At 39.2% G+C, this 17,543-nt stretch overlaps 1 protein-coding gene across 1 annotated transcript in view; it reads right to left on the minus strand.

Moving 5' to 3' along the window:
• The window catches only part of CARD11 (caspase recruitment domain family member 11), a 173,998-nt gene extending 168,242 nt beyond the window's left edge, over positions 1-5,756 (minus strand). Inside the window, exon 1 of the mRNA XM_089691646.1 lies at positions 5,622-5,756. The gene's annotated coding sequence lies outside the window, so the exon portion shown is untranslated. The remainder of the gene's footprint in view (positions 1-5,621) is intronic.
• Positions 5,757-17,543: the final 11,787 nt, after the last annotated feature.

A 17,543-nucleotide genomic window follows, 5' to 3' on the forward strand; every position in this document is an offset into this window, starting at 1 on the left:
TCCCCTGCATAGCAGGACTTGGGTTAAACAGAAATCAGTCTCTGTTGAATTGCATAGTGCTGCCATTCTAATACTGAAAGCTTGCTGAACAAAACTGGGTCAGTTTGATGATCTCATCAGCATCCTAAGGATCCTTCTAGTCCTGACACCTACTGTACCCAGCTACACTGCCCTGGCAAAGGTGTCTATATCCCAAGTTTTGCTGAACAGAATGACAATTATTTTGAAAGGTAAAACATTTCACATACTGTATATGTATTTAACATTTTAGCAATGCGCAAATCCATTCAAATCAGGTTTATTGGCGAATGACAATGTCATTTTTGCATAAGATTATTTTATGAATATGTATGCAAATTTTCTTTCTTTGGAAGAAAGGGTACAAGTTCACAAAGTTTTATGACTCTGGTAGGAAAATAATCTGCAGTAGTCTATGTCCTTTTAGCTTTGAATAACAAACAAGCCATTTAGTTCAATCCTAGGTACATGTACTCTCCTTCCCCTAGCTAGCCCTAAAACAAGAACTAACGACATTCACTCACCCCATCAAAGATATATTCAGGGAACAACATGTAGAAAAAGTGCTCATTAAGACAAAAGTAATTGTAAATGATATTTGTGCTGGGAGACTAGCTCTGAATGGTCTCTATTGTCATTGTGTTTCCCAAACAATTTTAGAAGAAAAGATCATTGTGATTGATCATGTGCAACTGAATATGAATAATACACGCAAGAAAGTAATAATGTTTAGGAAAGCTCCTTTCAGATTTGTATCTAGTGAAAGTTGGATTTTTTTCCCATAGATCACAGGTGGTTCTTCACACTGTCAGTAAAGGTTCTCTTTAATCCAGCTCATGTTATAGCTAGTAGTAGTAAGTAGTTCCCTTCAAGTGGACTTGTCTTGTGATGTTGAAGACATTTTGTAGCTTATCTAAACTAATTCAGTTCCACTGAGTGTCATGTGGATTTAAATGCTGGGGTATCTTCCTGATACTCATTGGGACTGAAGAAGTGACTCGGGGAAGCTACGGAACACCTTCAACATTATAGAACAAGTCCAGCTGAATGTGACGAAGTACTACAACCTCTTTCACACTGCTTCTCATTGAAGAGTCTAAGCCTTAGAGGTGAAGGTAGACTAAAGCTAGGTTCACACCTATGCAGTTTGCATTTGAGCCGTTTCTGCATTGCGTTTTGCGCGTGTGTTTTTGACGCATTTTTGATGCTTTTTTTATCTTATTGCTAGGCAGATTTAAAATGCAAAACGCAGCAAAAACACATAAAAATAGTGAAACACATCAAAAACGCACTACATGCTTTTCTGCAGCATTTCCATTGAAGTCTATAGAACCACAAATGCTACTTTTTGCGTTCAAAACCGTCCCTGACCCTTTCCAAAAACCGCACCGAGTGAAAACGTGGAGATGTTAACATGCCCCCTAGGAAATCATGTTAAATGGACTGTACTGCATTTCTGCCAAACGCTGCAGTAAATGCTTAAGCATTAACCTAGGTTAACACACACGTATACACTCACATACATATACATTTATATAAATTGTTTTGTCTAGAAGAAACAAACCATAGTCTGTCACCTCTATATAGAAAGTGCTTAGGATGAAATACTATGGAGTGGATTTACTAAAGGCAAATAGACTGTGCACTGTGCAAAGTGCAGTTGCTCCAGAGTTTAGTAAATGAGGTAAAGCTTCACTTTGCAAAGAATACCCAATCACCTCCAAGGAAAATAAAAAAAACGGCATTCTTGCTTGCAAATGATTGGATAATAGAAGTCAGCAGTGCCTCTGCTCATTTACCAAGCTCTGGAGTAACTGCTCTAGCAGAGTGCAACTTCACTGTGCAAAAGGCACTGTCTATTTCCCTTTAGTAAATCAACCCCACCGAGCAGACTAATTCCATCATCACATTGGTCACGTGTTTATGGCTAAATAAAAGCCATCTCTGGAGGAGAGGATTCTCAGATATTTGTAATCTGTCTGTGCTTGGTAAAGCACCTGAGTATGTGAGTGGGTTTTTAATATTTTAAATGAATCTATGTTACACTAGATGTTGGGGTTTATGGAGGTAGTGAGGGGTGGAGGTACTCTTTTTTTTTTTTTTTTTTTTTTGTGAATGAGCATTCAGCGGAGAGAAGACTACACTGAAAAAATAAAATTCCATTTTTCGGAAAGCGAAACAACGTGATTTAAGAGACTTCCTAGAAATGTAAAGGTAGTGTCAATTTGAGATTTTGGGGGGATTTACTAAAACTGGAGCACTCAGAATCTGGGACAACTAAGCATGGTATCCATCCAGCTCCTAACTTCAGCTTGCTCAGTGTGGCCCCTTTCACACGTGCGTTCCGTTTTTTTTCATCAGTTCAGTCACATTTTTCCAAGAAAAAACAGATCAGTTCACATCCGTTTTTCATCAGTTCATGTCAGTTTTTCATCAGTTCACATCATTTCACATCAGTTTGTCATCAGTTCACGTCCGTTTTTTCATCAGTTCACGTCCGTTTTTTCATCAGTTCACGTCCGTTTTTCATCAGTTCACGTCTGTTTTTTCATCAGTTCACGTCTGTTTTTTCATCAGTTCACGTCCGTTTTTTCATCAGTTCACGTCCGTTTTTTCATCAGTTCACAACCATTTTTCGTCAGTTCACAACCATTTTTCGTCAGTTCACAACCATTTTTCGTCAGTTCACATCCCTTTTTCATCAGTTCACGTCCCTTTTTCATCAGTTCACGTCCCTTTTTCATCAGTTCACTTCAGTTTTTCATCAGTTCACGTCAGTTTTTCATCAGTTCACGTCTGTTTTTTCATCAGTTCACGTCCGTTTTTTTATCAGTTCACAACCATTTTTCGTCAGTTCACAACCATTTTTCGTCAGTCCACATTCCTTTTTCATCAGTTCACGTCCCTTTTTCATCAGTTCACGTCGGTTTTTCATCAGTTCACGTCGGTTTTTCATCAGTTCACGTCGGTTTTTCATCAGTTTACGTTGGTGTTTCATCAGTTCACGTCAGTTTTTCATCAGTTCACATCATTTCACGTCAGTTTGTTATCAGTTCACACCAGTTTTTCATCAGTTCATGTCCGTTTTTCGTCAGTTCACGTCCGTTTTTCGTCAGTTCACGTCCGTTTTTCGTCAGTTCACGTCCGTTTTTCGTCAGTTCACAACCGTTTTTCATCAGTTCACATCAGCTCTTCATCAGTTTACGCCAGTTTGTCATCAGTTTACGCCAGTTTGTCATCAGTTTACGCCAGTTTGTCATCCGTTTTTCATCAGTTCACATCCGTTTTTCATCATGTATGCAAAGAGAATAGTGAGCGCTACTTCCAGAAGTAGCCGCTGGAACACCAAAGGTAACCAAAACAACCTTCAAATATATAAATAATGATAAAGAAGGTGCAGCGCTAAAACAAAACCATATGCATATTAAAGTGCAAAGTGATCAATAAATACTCTATCATAATCATCCAAGATATAAATATGCTGTGTGAGGTGTATCACCATCAGGTGATGGTAAATGGTGATGAATTGTCCCAAATAAAAGGAGACGTGAGGATCCCTTCAAGATCACAATAAACGTGTATGGGTAGTAGATCCAAGGCTGCCAGATGCCGTGATTATATAAGCAAAATGCGCACTCACCAGAAGTGCGCTATAAACACACATTTGAGATATTATCCTGTCTCATCAGGTATGCTCTGGTCATCTGCTCCCAAATTCAGCCAGGTTCCAAAAACTTTAGGGTCTTTAGGCAGATGTCACAGCGTCTGGTCGCGTCTGTGCAAGGTTCTCTGGGGACCCTTAGTATGTATCAGTGCGTTGGGTCATCACTAAAATGGGCTCTGCAAATGACGGCGCTCACAAGGAGGGCCCAATGAAGGACACCACATAGCATGATACAGTATTAAGAGGTAATTTTATTCCACAGATAACAAGCAATGTAATAAAAAGGAAAATTACACTGACCATAGGAATTCAGGATGGCCACCCGCGTGGCATAACGTCTCAGATGCTGTAGCCCCCCTGACGCATTTTGTGCTAGGCACTTAGTCACAGGGTGCGGGCTTACACCCTAAGCTTTTCGTCCATTTACATCAGTTTTTCAACCATTTACATCCATTTTCATCCATTTAAGTCCGTTTAAACCCATTGTTGTCTGTTTACATCCATTTTACGTCTGTTTTTCATCTGTTCCGTATTTTTTAACATAAGAAAAATAGAGTTTTCTTCCATTCAAAAAAAAACAGATGCGAACATTAACAGATGTAAACAGAAGATCATCCATTTAAATCCACTAGTCCATAGAAATACATGGGTGTCTGTTTCTCATCCATAAACGGACAGATAAAAATCAGACATATGGAATGTGTAAAAGGGGCCTAAGGCTTTGACAATAAAACCTGGAAGCTGATTAGTTTCTATACAGTGCTGCACCAGATTTTGCATACTCCAGTTTTAATAAATAACCTTTTATGTGACCACAAAGGTGATGGTTAAGGCAGCCCTCTGAAACTTTTTCCAAAAAAGGTGTCACATGTAAGTGTGTTAGTTGTTAAAATATAAGTTGATCTAAAACTTAGTTTAAATGATCAATTAGCATGATTTTTTTCTTTTATACAAGGTCAAAATTTTTTATCATAGTGTGATATCAATTAAAAATAGTTTACTGGGAAAAATCCATGGTTTTTTTGTTTTTTTTTTCTGTATCACAAGACACAAATGATGTATTTATTATTTCTATATAGGAGCATAAAATTTGAACATATTACAGCTTTCCTCAACAGTATTAAAACGTACTCAATCCTGTTAATATATGATATTGTAAATAATGAAATGTGTCAAAATTTGCATGTTAAAGTTCATATGAACTACACATGAAATTTTGATGAAAAATGCACATGGATTCTATGGATTACAAAATGAATCATTTGCATTCTGGGGATCATAAATTCTAGGCATTCAATGTATGAGTAAATTGTATGGAAAAAGAGTAAAGTAAACCCACAGACAAAAGATGATGGATGGAGGATATTATTTGGTTGTGAATAGACATACGTGCTTGTTTCAGTCAAGTACACAATGAAGATATATATCAAGTAACTATATATAATATGTAACAATTATATTGTAAAGCGCTGAGCAAACTGTTGGCGCCATATAAATCCTGTATAATAATAAAGTAACTGATACTTTTTCTTAAAATAGTCAGGATTTAGTTGCAGACATGAAAAATTGCCGAAAGATGAATTTATTTATCATTTCTTTTTTTATCAATCTGACTGGAAGCAGCCATATGGGGAGACAATCATCTCATGTATGTAGGTACCTTATGTTTTATGTCCACCTAGTCTGCATTTACTTAACAATCCATAATTAGATGCAGAGGATGTGTAATTCTTTTCTTATTGCCTCCCTGTACTAAGTTCTTCAAAGCAAACACAGGCTTGCAGGTCATGCACAAAACTTCCTTTTCCATTCACCCCTGAAAAGGTCTTAATTTGTAACAAAAAATAAATAAAAAATATGTGTGTGTGTGTGTATATATATATATATATATATATATATATATAATGTGTATTATACAGTCCAATACAAGTGATCTTACCTTTAGCAGAACATTAGCTGATAATACCAGAAGAACACATTTGATACTGAGGATGAACAGTCATTGATGACCATAAGGCTGCATGTAGAAAGCTTTCACTTGTTCTTGGAGAGATGTGTAGTATTCACTAATCAGTCGTATAACTAATGTTTGTTAAAAAGCGATCTCAGTGTCAAAGGGAGGAGCAAGAAAAGGGAAATGAGAGAAGCTCACAGGAAACCATAAACCCATAATCTACAGGAAGCCAGACGTAAAAAATACTTGCCATACTGTATTTATGGCTTCCAATTTTTCCTTTACAGATCTAAAACACTATTATAAAATCATATTGTGGCATTCAACAAGTAATTACAGCACTTCCTCATTGTGATTTTACCATACAGTCAAATTTCAAACAGTAGTATAAGCACTAGGCTGCCGCTATCTCTACCTTTTTCTTAATCACAGTAACAAAGTGGGCAGGTGTATGACAAAGGAAAATTCTCCATGTCACTCGTTCTTTATGCGTTCATACTTCTTTCTGTTTCCCTTCATCTCTTGTTGTTTAACAAAAAGAATTATAACTTGATTACTGCAGATTCCTGACAACCATTAGTAGAAATGTTTGTATTTTTTGTTTGTGTATATATACAATGTGTATTACTGTAAGTAAATGTATACCCTTGCATTGGAAAAAATGTGTTTTAACATAAATCAAATGCACCTTTCATATGCACTTTCATTTCATTTTTACATGTGTTGTATTTTTCAAAAGAAGCAAAAGTTGAGCAGAATCTTCCCATTTTTTTTTTTTCAAAAGACAACAAAAATACTCTTTCAGTGGAATGGGTACAGGAACTTATCTACATCATGTGAATGGAGGAAGTGATGGCTAGTCTTCAAGTGGTTGTAAACCTCAGACATGAAATATGAACAAATCATATCCCTCTACAATGTGTACTTTTCTCAATTCAGAGCACTAAGTGTCATTTCTGTCTGCTGCTTCATTCCTTTGCTATCAGCATAAGTCACTGTCTGACAAGTTTTCCTGACACCAAGAGAAAAAAAGGTGACAGGGAAGGGAACTCCAGCTGATTGACAGCCTCAGCTCTGCTCCTGTGTGCTGTGTGAAGAAGGGTGTGTCCTTTCCCTCCAATCAACTCTCAGAGTGTAACTTCAGCTCCCCACCCCCTGCTTTTCAAAGAAAGAGATCATGTGTAAATTCTGCACTTTGAATGGATGTAGAGGAAAGTCGCCTCCAGATAAACCGATACAACTTATGTAGGAGGATTTGTTTAATCTCTGTATATCCCCTAAAGTCAGTCTCTTCACTGGATATATGTGAGGGTTTACAACCACTTTAATGAACAACATTCCAGGTTCATATCCATATGATACCAATTGATTTCTTTATTTCAACTAATTTTCACAAATGAGTAAATTCTACAAAACACCCAGCGCTTCCAAAAATTATACTGCCACTGGGTGGTGTCAGCTGCCCCTTAAATAGTGTCTCCACAACACTTAAGTACATAAATGATATATAAATAGGGTGCTATAAACACTTTATACACAAATATTTCTAACCATATACCCAATGCTCAAAAATTATTGAAATCCAATTCAAAGTGACAAAAATGTTACCATTGCACCAAAAGTATTCCAAAATTACACAAAATAACTAAATATGAAATGTCCAATGAACCGCATCATTTTCATGTTCTTCATATTCCTCAAAGAGTGTGCCATATAACAGTTAATTCCATGATCCACCCAGTGTTTAGTGAAAAGTGCTTCCTCACCAAACAATGATGACCCCTTATTTCAAAGAAGCAGATCAATGTTCACTTTACTTTTCTGTAAATTCCACCCTTCCATGCTATGGTCACAATGCTCCCCCCAAAAAATTATCTTTTTACAAATGCTGCTGAATGTATGTATAACAACCCTTCTCAAACAAACAAAAACAGACAAAATACATATGCATACTGTACATATGAATGTGTTGAAGGAATATAACTTTGCAGGCATTAAAAATTTACACTGCATTTATTATTTTATAAATCACGTGCATAGCTTAAGAACAGGTCACATTTTACACTGTATCTTGTAAATTTTGAAATGTCATTTTTATGATGCCTGCTGTAAATGGTCCTGCCTCATTGTATGCTCAGAATCTTGTCAATCCTTCAGACCGCAAACCTTTACTGTTTAAAAAAATACTCTTTAAATGACTTTTTAGAGATGTTTTACATGCACTACAATTCCAAAGATCATGCCTATTCAACATGCGTTAAAACACAAAAAAATGTGTTTTACAAAAAGGTTTGAATGTCTTGGGGTGATTTCAGCTGTGATTTGCAAATTGAAATTGCACCTGAAATCACATCTAATGAATGTCAGTGTCTTAACATGTGCGATTTGCTGCAGCGTGATTTCTAAAGTAGTTCTTGCATTACTTTTTCTGCAGTTTTGTTGCGATTTCACATACATAGAATATAATGGAAATCAAACTGCAAGAATTCATTGAAAAACTTTACAAACAGCAATAAAGTATTTAGAAATCACACCTGAAAATGCACAGAAATTGCACACAAATCACGCAATTTTAAAGCGGCGTGACTGGTGACTTACTGACCATTTCCCAAATTCCCCTAGCTATTGTTCATTTTGTTACCATAAAATTAAAATATTGAGAAACATAAACTGAACTGTAGCCATCTAAAAATACTATGTAATCTGATTGTATCATATTTTTTAATGTGATGTCCATTTTTACTTTATACTGACCTAATTTTTGTCCAGTATTACTTTCAAACTGTCAGAAAAACAGTAAGGCTAGGTTCACACCTATGCAGTTTGCGTTTGCCATGTTTTTGATGGGTTTTGTGGGTTTTTTTTCAACTTGTTGCTGGGCAGAATAAAATGCATCAAAAATTCACTACATGCTTTTCTGCAGTGTCTTCATTAAAGTCTATAGAACCAAAAACGCAACATTTTGAGTTGAACCACTTCAATACCGGGCACTTTTATCCCCTTCCTGGCCAGGTCAATTTTCAGCTTCCAGCACTATTGCACTTTGAATGACAATTGCGCGGTCATGCAACACTGTACCCATATGAAAGTTTTATCATTTTTTTTTCACACAAATAGAGCTTTCTTTTTGTGGTATTTAATCACCACTGAGTTTTTTTATTTTTTGCTAAATAAAACAAAAAACGCCTGAAATCTTTGTTTCTGTTAAAAAATTTTGCATATAAATAACATTTCTTCATAAATGTAGGTCAAAATGTATTCTGCTACATTTCTTTGGTGAAAATAATAATAATAATTGAATGTTTATTTTTTTTAAATGTTTCTTTTTTTTTATTATTATTTTTCACCACACTCTGACCAAAGCAAGACAATGTTACCATAGTAACATTGAACTACTCTGGGCAAGTGATCAGGATTTTTTTTGTTTAACACATTATGATTGCTAATACCAATATATTTCATTGATATTTGCAATCATTATTACTGAATGAAACTGATTAATTCAGTCTTTTGTTGTGATGAGCTGTGATTGGGCAAAGCTGATCACATGATACAGATGGGCTGTGATTGGCCCTGTCTGTATCATTTGACTGCTTTGACCAGTCACAGCTAACAATATAATTGTATACAATGGGAGGCATAACAGGAAGCTATCCATTGTATTCACATGACATGTGATCTGCTGTAATTGGTCACAATGACCCTGGCAACGGGCCAGTGTAGTTATATGTCATATGACAGATCAAGGCATTGTGCGGCCCCGCGAGCGGCTCATTTTGACAGGATGTCATATGACGCCCAGTCACAACGGCGAGTGTCCTGCCCGGCCATCAATCTGCTATAGCAGGGTGGGAAGGTGTTAAAGTCCCTGACCCTTTCCAAAAAACACACCGGGTGAAAACGCGGAGATGTGAACCTGTCCCATAGGAAATCATGTTAAATGGACTGCTGTACATTTCTGTAGAATGCAAAATGCAGTGGAAAACGCTTAGGTGTGAACCTAGACCAGCAATGGGCAAACTACGGCCCGCGGGCCATATACGGCCCGGCGGACCTTTTAATCCGGCCCGCGGAGCGTGATACTGTCAGGATGGCTGTCAGGATGTGTGTAGGCGGGGCAGCGTGACGAACGTGAGGGGAGCTAGGCTCCTCTCACAGTCCGCCCTGAAGACCGGAACGGCGCGGGAACACGGCGAGAGGAACGCGCGGAGCAAAGGTAAGTAAATTGACACAGGGGGGACTTGGCTTACTACTTGGGGGGGAATAGTACTATGGGGGATGAAATACTATATGAGGGATGAATTAATATGGGGGATGAATTAATATGGGGAATGAATTACTATAGGGGAATGAATTACTATGGGGGATGAATTACTATATGGGGGATGAATTACTATATGGGGGATGAATTACTATATCTACTCTTGGTCCGGCCCCCGGGTCCAATATATGAACCCATTGCGGCCCTGAAGTCAAAAAGTTTGCCCACCCCTGACCTAGACTAATACAGACACTAGAGGAGGATTTAGGGAAACAATCTGCCCACAAAGTAACACCCATTATATGCTCTGTAACTGTAATCAGAGATGGTAGCATGCTTGTGGATGCATTGTTTACAGCAGTTTATGCATATAGTGTACACAGATATTTACCTGAGGCCTGCACCTCAATACGAAAACTGTGAGTTATGTCAAAAAAATGTTTCTTCTTTTTGGATAGAGCAAAGCAGGGTTATACCCTCTGACAGTTTATTTTTTGCCATCTGTGTCCCATTGGGTAGATTTCTCTTCACTTCCTGTTCCATAGCTAAAACAGGAAGTGAAAGATAATCCCGGCAAATTAAGGGAATTCCTTGAGAATCCCCAAGTCACCAGAACTAGTGTCCCCATTGAAATATTTCCCCTCTATTACTTTTCTAGGGACAACCCAAAATACGGGGTGTTCTTTACTTTCACTTTTGATGATAATGGTAAACAGGACAAAAAGAGAGGGTGAATCTCCCTTCGGCACACTGCAATAGAAACAAAATGTGTTCTAATCCATCTCTACTCTGTCCAAAATGAAAAAAAAAAAGTTTTGCCTTTATTATACTTTAAGGGCTCATGTACACTGCAGCTGATAAGCTCACGTTTAGGAGCTGTTCAGCAGCCCTTGAACTCACCCTAATGTTTTCCTATGTGTCCATGTACACATCTTCGTTTACAGTCGTTTACAGACATTTGAGTTTACAGTCGTTTTTTTGAACACACCAAACTTGCGTTCAGAAGTCGATTTTATCAGCGTTTCAAACAAAAAACGCTTGTAAATGCTTGTAAACGCGGCAAATTGCGTTTATAAGCATTTGCATTTTTTTTAACTCTTACAGTTCCCGATGCTGTCCAGAGCCTTTTTTCATCATGAAAAATGCATGCAAAGCATTTTCAAGGTGCTCAAATGGACAAAACACTGTACACAGGATGTTCCTACCAAGCTGGTCACACATAGTAATGACCAATTCACACCTCAGACCTCTCCCACCCTTGGAAACAAAAGATATGTTAATGATCATTCACACCTCACATTCCTCATGAAGACCCCTTGCCAGATGGCCATAATGACTCACTCCAGCACCTTCCCACCCTTGGAAACAAAAGAAATGTTAATGAGCAACTCACACCTAGCTAATGTCAACACATGCTGTGTCTGCTTCTACTCTCTGTATTTCTCTGAAACAGTCTGAAATAGTTTACCATTTTTCAGTTCATTCTGGGCATTTGGGAGGTTCTCCTGTGCTTATCTTTAAAAAATACTTCTAAACGCAAAGGCACATAAACGCGTTATGCAAACGCGGCTAAACAGACTTTTTTTTACCTACGTTTTCCAGCAGTCAGTTTCCATCGTTCAGAAGTATCCCATGTACATGGGGCCTAAAGCTACAAAATAATTTCATACCATAGCTAGGCATGAACAAGCATAAAGATAATTTTATTGTGTGTTACAACTTGGACACATATAGGAGATTAAAACCACACAGTGAGCATTTGTTCTGTAACAGAATCGGTGATCAGGCAAAGAATAAGGTCTGGTTCACACCAATGCATTGTGCTTTTTGTCCGTTTTACAGTGCTTTTTGCAATGCTTTTTTGTATGCACGTTTTGTATTTTTTTCAGGTTTTTTTTTTCCTAAATGGAGCTATCTCCAGGAATATGGACTTTAAGGCAATGTACTAAAGAAAAAAAACAACAATAAGCTAAAAAAAAACACCCAGTAAAACAATGGGCCAACAATTTGGCCATTAAATACGCACTATAATGCACAATACATTTACTTAGAACCAAAAGGTCACATAGTGTATTTGAACAAAACAATATCCCTCTGTAAACGCCTATGCGTTTCGCAGTCCACATCTGCTTTTTCAAAGGCTTTGGGGGAATTGTATACAAAAACATATACATAACTTCATAGTAACAGGTATATAAATTTATACACAACAATAATATAACCATTAATACACATTATAAGAATATTATAGTTAAATCTCTTACCACAATATTCAATTAGATCACAGAGATGCTATTAGTTCAAAAACAGTCATGAGTACCAATGTCTGCCATCAAGGATAAATGCCACATCATACGCCCATATAGCCACGTCCCCCCTTTTTTTATTTTAGTTGTTGGTGGGCAGAATAAAAAAGCAAAACACGGCAAAAATGCACTACATGCGTTTCAGCAACTTCTCCATTGAACTCTGTCGTAGCATAAATATTGCTTTTTTGCATTGAAAAAAAGTCCCTGACCCTTTCTAAAAACACATCAGCTCAAAAAAGCATAGATGTGAACATGGCTCATAGGAAACCATGTTAAATGAACTGTAGTGTGTTTCTGCAAAAAGCAATAAAAAACTAATTGTGTGAGCCAAGCCTAAATGTAACTCACAGATTACCAAACAGGTGCAATTAAAATCAGTAATGCAAAACAGAGTGGGAATGGCAAAGAGCTTGCATACACTGCAGAATAATACACAACAGATACTGAAAGCTGCATAAACATGGACTGCACAGTGATGCCTCTATGGCACAATCAGGGGAATCTAGCTGCATAGCATAGTCCCTACACCCTGTTTAGCAACAAGAAAATCTGGCTGAGAATTGCTACTTCAGTAAAACATTTCAGAACACAGTCATTTGCCTGCGCTTATCCTTATAAACTGCATTCCTCTCAGATGGAGATATCCAAGGGATAAGGACGATGTGCCACCCTACTGGAACTGCAGTACTGTGGTAGCAGTCAAAGAGGTACTCCTCTTAGTAGATAGGTCTTTAGGAGAAGCTGCATGCTAATTGGCTCTGGCCTGGCTGCCTGCATGTCAGTTCCAACAGTGGAGGACCTCCCACCTGGCTTCAGATCACTTGTCCAGTCAACCTCACCTTATCTGGAGGTCCTTTCTCAGTTGCGGAGGGAGAGAAGCAGAGAAATGTATCATTCAGTAGTAGGCCTTCCACTACATTCCATCCCACGTAAGCTTACTGTTTCTGCCAAGTTGGCAGACTATATAAATTCATCAAGAACAAGGTGTATAGGGGGTCTTCTGAAGACAGGTCTCTGGGAGTGCATTGAGTTGTGTCTTGGACCTTGGTACCATCTTCTAGGGGGAAGATACAATGTGTCTCTGTCTTTAGCAATGAGCTCCTTAGCGATGAGCTCTTTTCTCTGTCACTCTGCATTCTTTTCATTTTGGCATGTTTCTTGTCAACACATAAGTTGCTTGTACTCAGGGCCGATGCAAGGATTTTTGTCTACACACGCGAAGGTAGATTTTGCTATCCCCTTCCCACCCACAGTCCTCCTGCCACCTGCCCATTATGTGATGGGCGCAGCATGAAGGACGTAATGCTGCATTTAAAATTTTAATCAAACTGCCTCTGAATGATGTATGTAATGAGGGGTCAAATTTATTCACTCCCCACATCCCTTCACTGTATACAGCCGCCCTGGTACCTCCACCATAATGCGATGGGGTGCAGCATGAAGGACGCAACACAGCACTGAAAATGTGACCTGTGCTGAACTGCCACTAAATGGCAGTGTGTAATGAGGGGGTGGGGTTATCCATTCTATGCTTCCCCTCATTGCCTATGATCAACTGGAAGCTGAGGCAAACTAATACTTCTACGCTGTGCTGGTAGGAGAGACGGCGCAGCTTTAGGGAACAGAAGACAGGTATTTTAACCACTACAATACTGGACACTTTCACCCTCTTCCTGCCCAGGCCAATTTTCAGTTTTTAGCATTGTCACAGTTAAAATTACAATTACTCAATTAAGAAAATCTGTACCCAAATCAAATTTTTTGCATTTTTTGAGACAGATAGAGCTTTTATTTTGTGGTATTTATTAATTATCTGGTTTTATATTTTTTAATTTTTGTACCAAAAATTGAAAAAAAAAAAACATTTTTTTTTTAGTTTCTTTTACAAACTTGGGCAAAGAAATAATCTTTCTTCATAAATTTAGGCCAAATATATTCTGCTACATTTCATTGGTAAAAATAACCTGAATCAGTGTATATTATTTACTCTGTGTGCCTCTGTGTGCCAGGGATAACTGGCTTGTGGCGGCCAAGCGTTCATAGCGACGTCGCTTTTTGATCCTTCGATGTCGGCTCTTCCTATCATTGTGAAGCAGAATTCACCAAGCGTTGGATTGTTCACCCACTAATAGGGAACGTGAGCTGGGATTAGACCGTCGTTAGACAGGTTAGTTTTACCCTACTGATGATGATGTTCTAGAGTCTTCAAACTATGGTATATACAATATATTTGAAAATTGATCAATCCTAATGTACTGACAACCTATCTAATTTCTTGAGGCCCTTGTGTACAATTGTGATAGCTGTGATTAGCCGCAGCTATCACATGGCACAGGTCTGCTGTGATTGACCATGTACCATGTGATCACTGTGAACAGTCATTGAGATCACAATAGTACACAATAGCTATAAATGAAAGCCATTGTTTACAATTGACATGTGATTGCTGTGTTTGGTCACAGGGATCACATGGTACCAGGGCGATGCACAGTGGCTCAGTAAAAGATCTGTGTTCCACTGTGTCCAGTGGACACAATGAGTCACAGTTCACACCACTGCGTGGCCCCCTAGGGTGCGCATGAGGCAGGCGATTGGGAAGATGTCATATAATGTCCACCCAGAATGACAGAGCACCTGCCTGGCCGCTTTATTTCAATATGCCAGATGGGAAGTGGTTAAAAATCTGAATCTCCAGCAAGTAGCTTGGGAATTGGATCTTAACGCACCCCCCCCCCCATCCTAGTGCCCTAAGGCGACTATCTAAGTTGCCTTATGCTGGTGCCGGCCCTGCTTGAGTTGTTTCTTCCTCTCACACTTCAGTCCAACACTCCAGAGGCAGATACCAGTTCAAATTCAGGTACTTGGGGATTCTTGCATTTATGAAATGTATTTTAATGATGTAAGAATGATTTTAGAGCAGCATTAACTACTTGCCTACTGGACACTTTTACTGTGTTCCTGCCCAGGCCAATTTTCAGTTTTTAATGCTGTTGCATTATGAATGACAATTGTGCATTCATGCAACATTGTATCCATATGAAATTTTTATAATTTTTTCACACAGACAGAGCTTTCTTTTGGTGGTATTTAATGTGTGTTGATGAGGCTGCACTGATAGGCAGCACTGATGGGAACTGATGAGGTGGCACGGATAGGCAACACTGATGGGCACTATTAGGCTGCACTGATGAGGTGGCACTGATGAGGCGGCATTGATGAGGAGGCACTGATAGGCGGCACTGATAGGCGGCACTTATGGACACTGATGGGTGCCATTGATGGGTGGCATTGATGGGCACTGATAGGGGGCAACTGCTAGGTGCACTGGTGGGTGACACTGCTGGGTAGCACTGCTGGGCAGCACGTCTGGGCACTAATGAGTGGCACTGATGATCAGTGCGGGTGTCCTCTGTGACATTTACTGGTTATCGGCAGTACTTTCCTCATGCTGTGACAGAGTGAGCAAAGTGCTGCCAATATCTGGCAACTGTATTTACTATGTGATCTGCTGTGTCATTGGACACAGCTGATCACATAGTAAAAGGCCGCTGTGATTGGCCTTTTACCTAGTCATGTGGTCAGCTGTGTCTGTAGGACACAGCGATCACTGACAGTGCCGGGTGTGCACCGCTGGGGGTGTGTTCTGGGAGGACTCCATATGATGCCCTCCCAGAACTGGACAACCGTGCTGTAGCCATCATTCGGCTATGACGCGGTTGTAAAATGATTAATCCACATTTTCTATAGCTGCCTTAAAGTGGTTGTAAAGGCTCAAGGTTATTTACCTTCATGTATTCTTTGCATGAAGGTAAAATACCTTCTGTGTGCAGCATCACCCCTAGCCCCCCCAATACTCACCTAAGCCCCCTCTCGATCTAGTGATGTGCACTGGAGTCTCGGCTATCCTGGGACTCCTTATTCTCATTGGCTGAGACAGAAGGGGGGGGCTGTCAATCATAGCCAGTGAGCTAATGAGAAGAGAGAGGGGTGGGGCCGAGACGTGGCTCCATGTGTGAATGGACACATGGACACACAGAGCAGCAGGTGCCCCCATAGCAAGCTGCTTGCTGTGGGGGCACCCGACAGGAGGGAGGGGCCAGGAGAGCCTGCGGGAGACCCAAAAAGAGGAGGATCCAGGCTGCTCTGTACAAAATCACTGCACGCAGCAGGTCAGAATAGACATGTTTATTATTTTTTCTTAAAATTACTTTCATTTCAACTTTAAACAGATCTCCAGCATATAGCTAAATACAGTTAGTATGAGAACTATTTCACCTGCCAAAATAATTGTAACTCTGTCCAGCCACTCTTGATTCATATACCTCTACCACAATGCACAGCCAGAAGTATGAAGCCAATGTTTACCATTGCAACTTATAAATAAACAAGCATACAGTAATTGCACTGGTGTTCATTTCACAGTGAAACATATTATTTGCACAATGTACCCAAAACTTACATTTTTTGCACTTTTGCACTTGCAACATACACCAAACTTATGCAAACCCTACATTTAAACCACCCCTCAACCACTTCTCCTTTAGCTTGCAAGGCAGGGGCCGGGGATGTACACATGCCACAGCCTTGATGCTTTGTGAATGGGGCCATGCTAAAACCACCCACAACCATGCACGACACACATAGTTGTGGTTTGGTAGTCCAGCATTTAGGGAGTTTGTTAAAGAAACATTACAAAACAGGTGGTGAGAAAGTGATACAATGCCTCCTGACTGCCTGACAATGCTCTCTGAAATGCAATCTGAATATGAATCACTCTTCTGAGAGCAAAGCAAGTGCAAACAAGGCCTTCATTCTGTTTATGTTGCTCTTTCTATCTGCCCTGGGGACAATTTTTGTTTACCAAACAGAAAGTCAAGGAATCTTCCCAAAAGGACCTCCAACTTCAGTAAAACCTGAAAAGAGTTTTAATCCTTCTTCACTCTATCCAAAATGTTAAAGGTTTGGGGATATAGATACACTTTAATGGCTAATTAGTACACTGTTTCTAGTATTTAGTAATTATTAGCAGTGTGGGATGGCTGTTACCTGTTGGAACAGAGGATATTATCCATGTCAGATGCTGCTATTCTTTACAACTCCTAATAAGAGTGCAGGTTGTGAGGCAATACATCATTGTATTGGATGCTACAGAAATGATCTCTATTCTGAAACTATCATTTCTTTATCCAAAACCAAAGACACGCTCCAGATCTGAGTTGCAGTGCCATCTTGACAGGTTCTCTTTAAAACAAACTGCTCATGTCTTGCTGGAAGTTTCCCATTAATCTGCCATTTTTGCCACTGTTGAATAAGGTCCTTAAGCACCAAAAGTTCATT

This window comes from Staurois parvus, unplaced genomic scaffold (assembly GCF_062004578.1).
Source record: "Staurois parvus isolate SC_StPar_1 unplaced genomic scaffold, SC_StPar_1.0 ptg000022l, whole genome shotgun sequence".
NCBI classification, from domain to species: Eukaryota; Metazoa; Chordata; class Amphibia; order Anura; family Ranidae; genus Staurois; species Staurois parvus.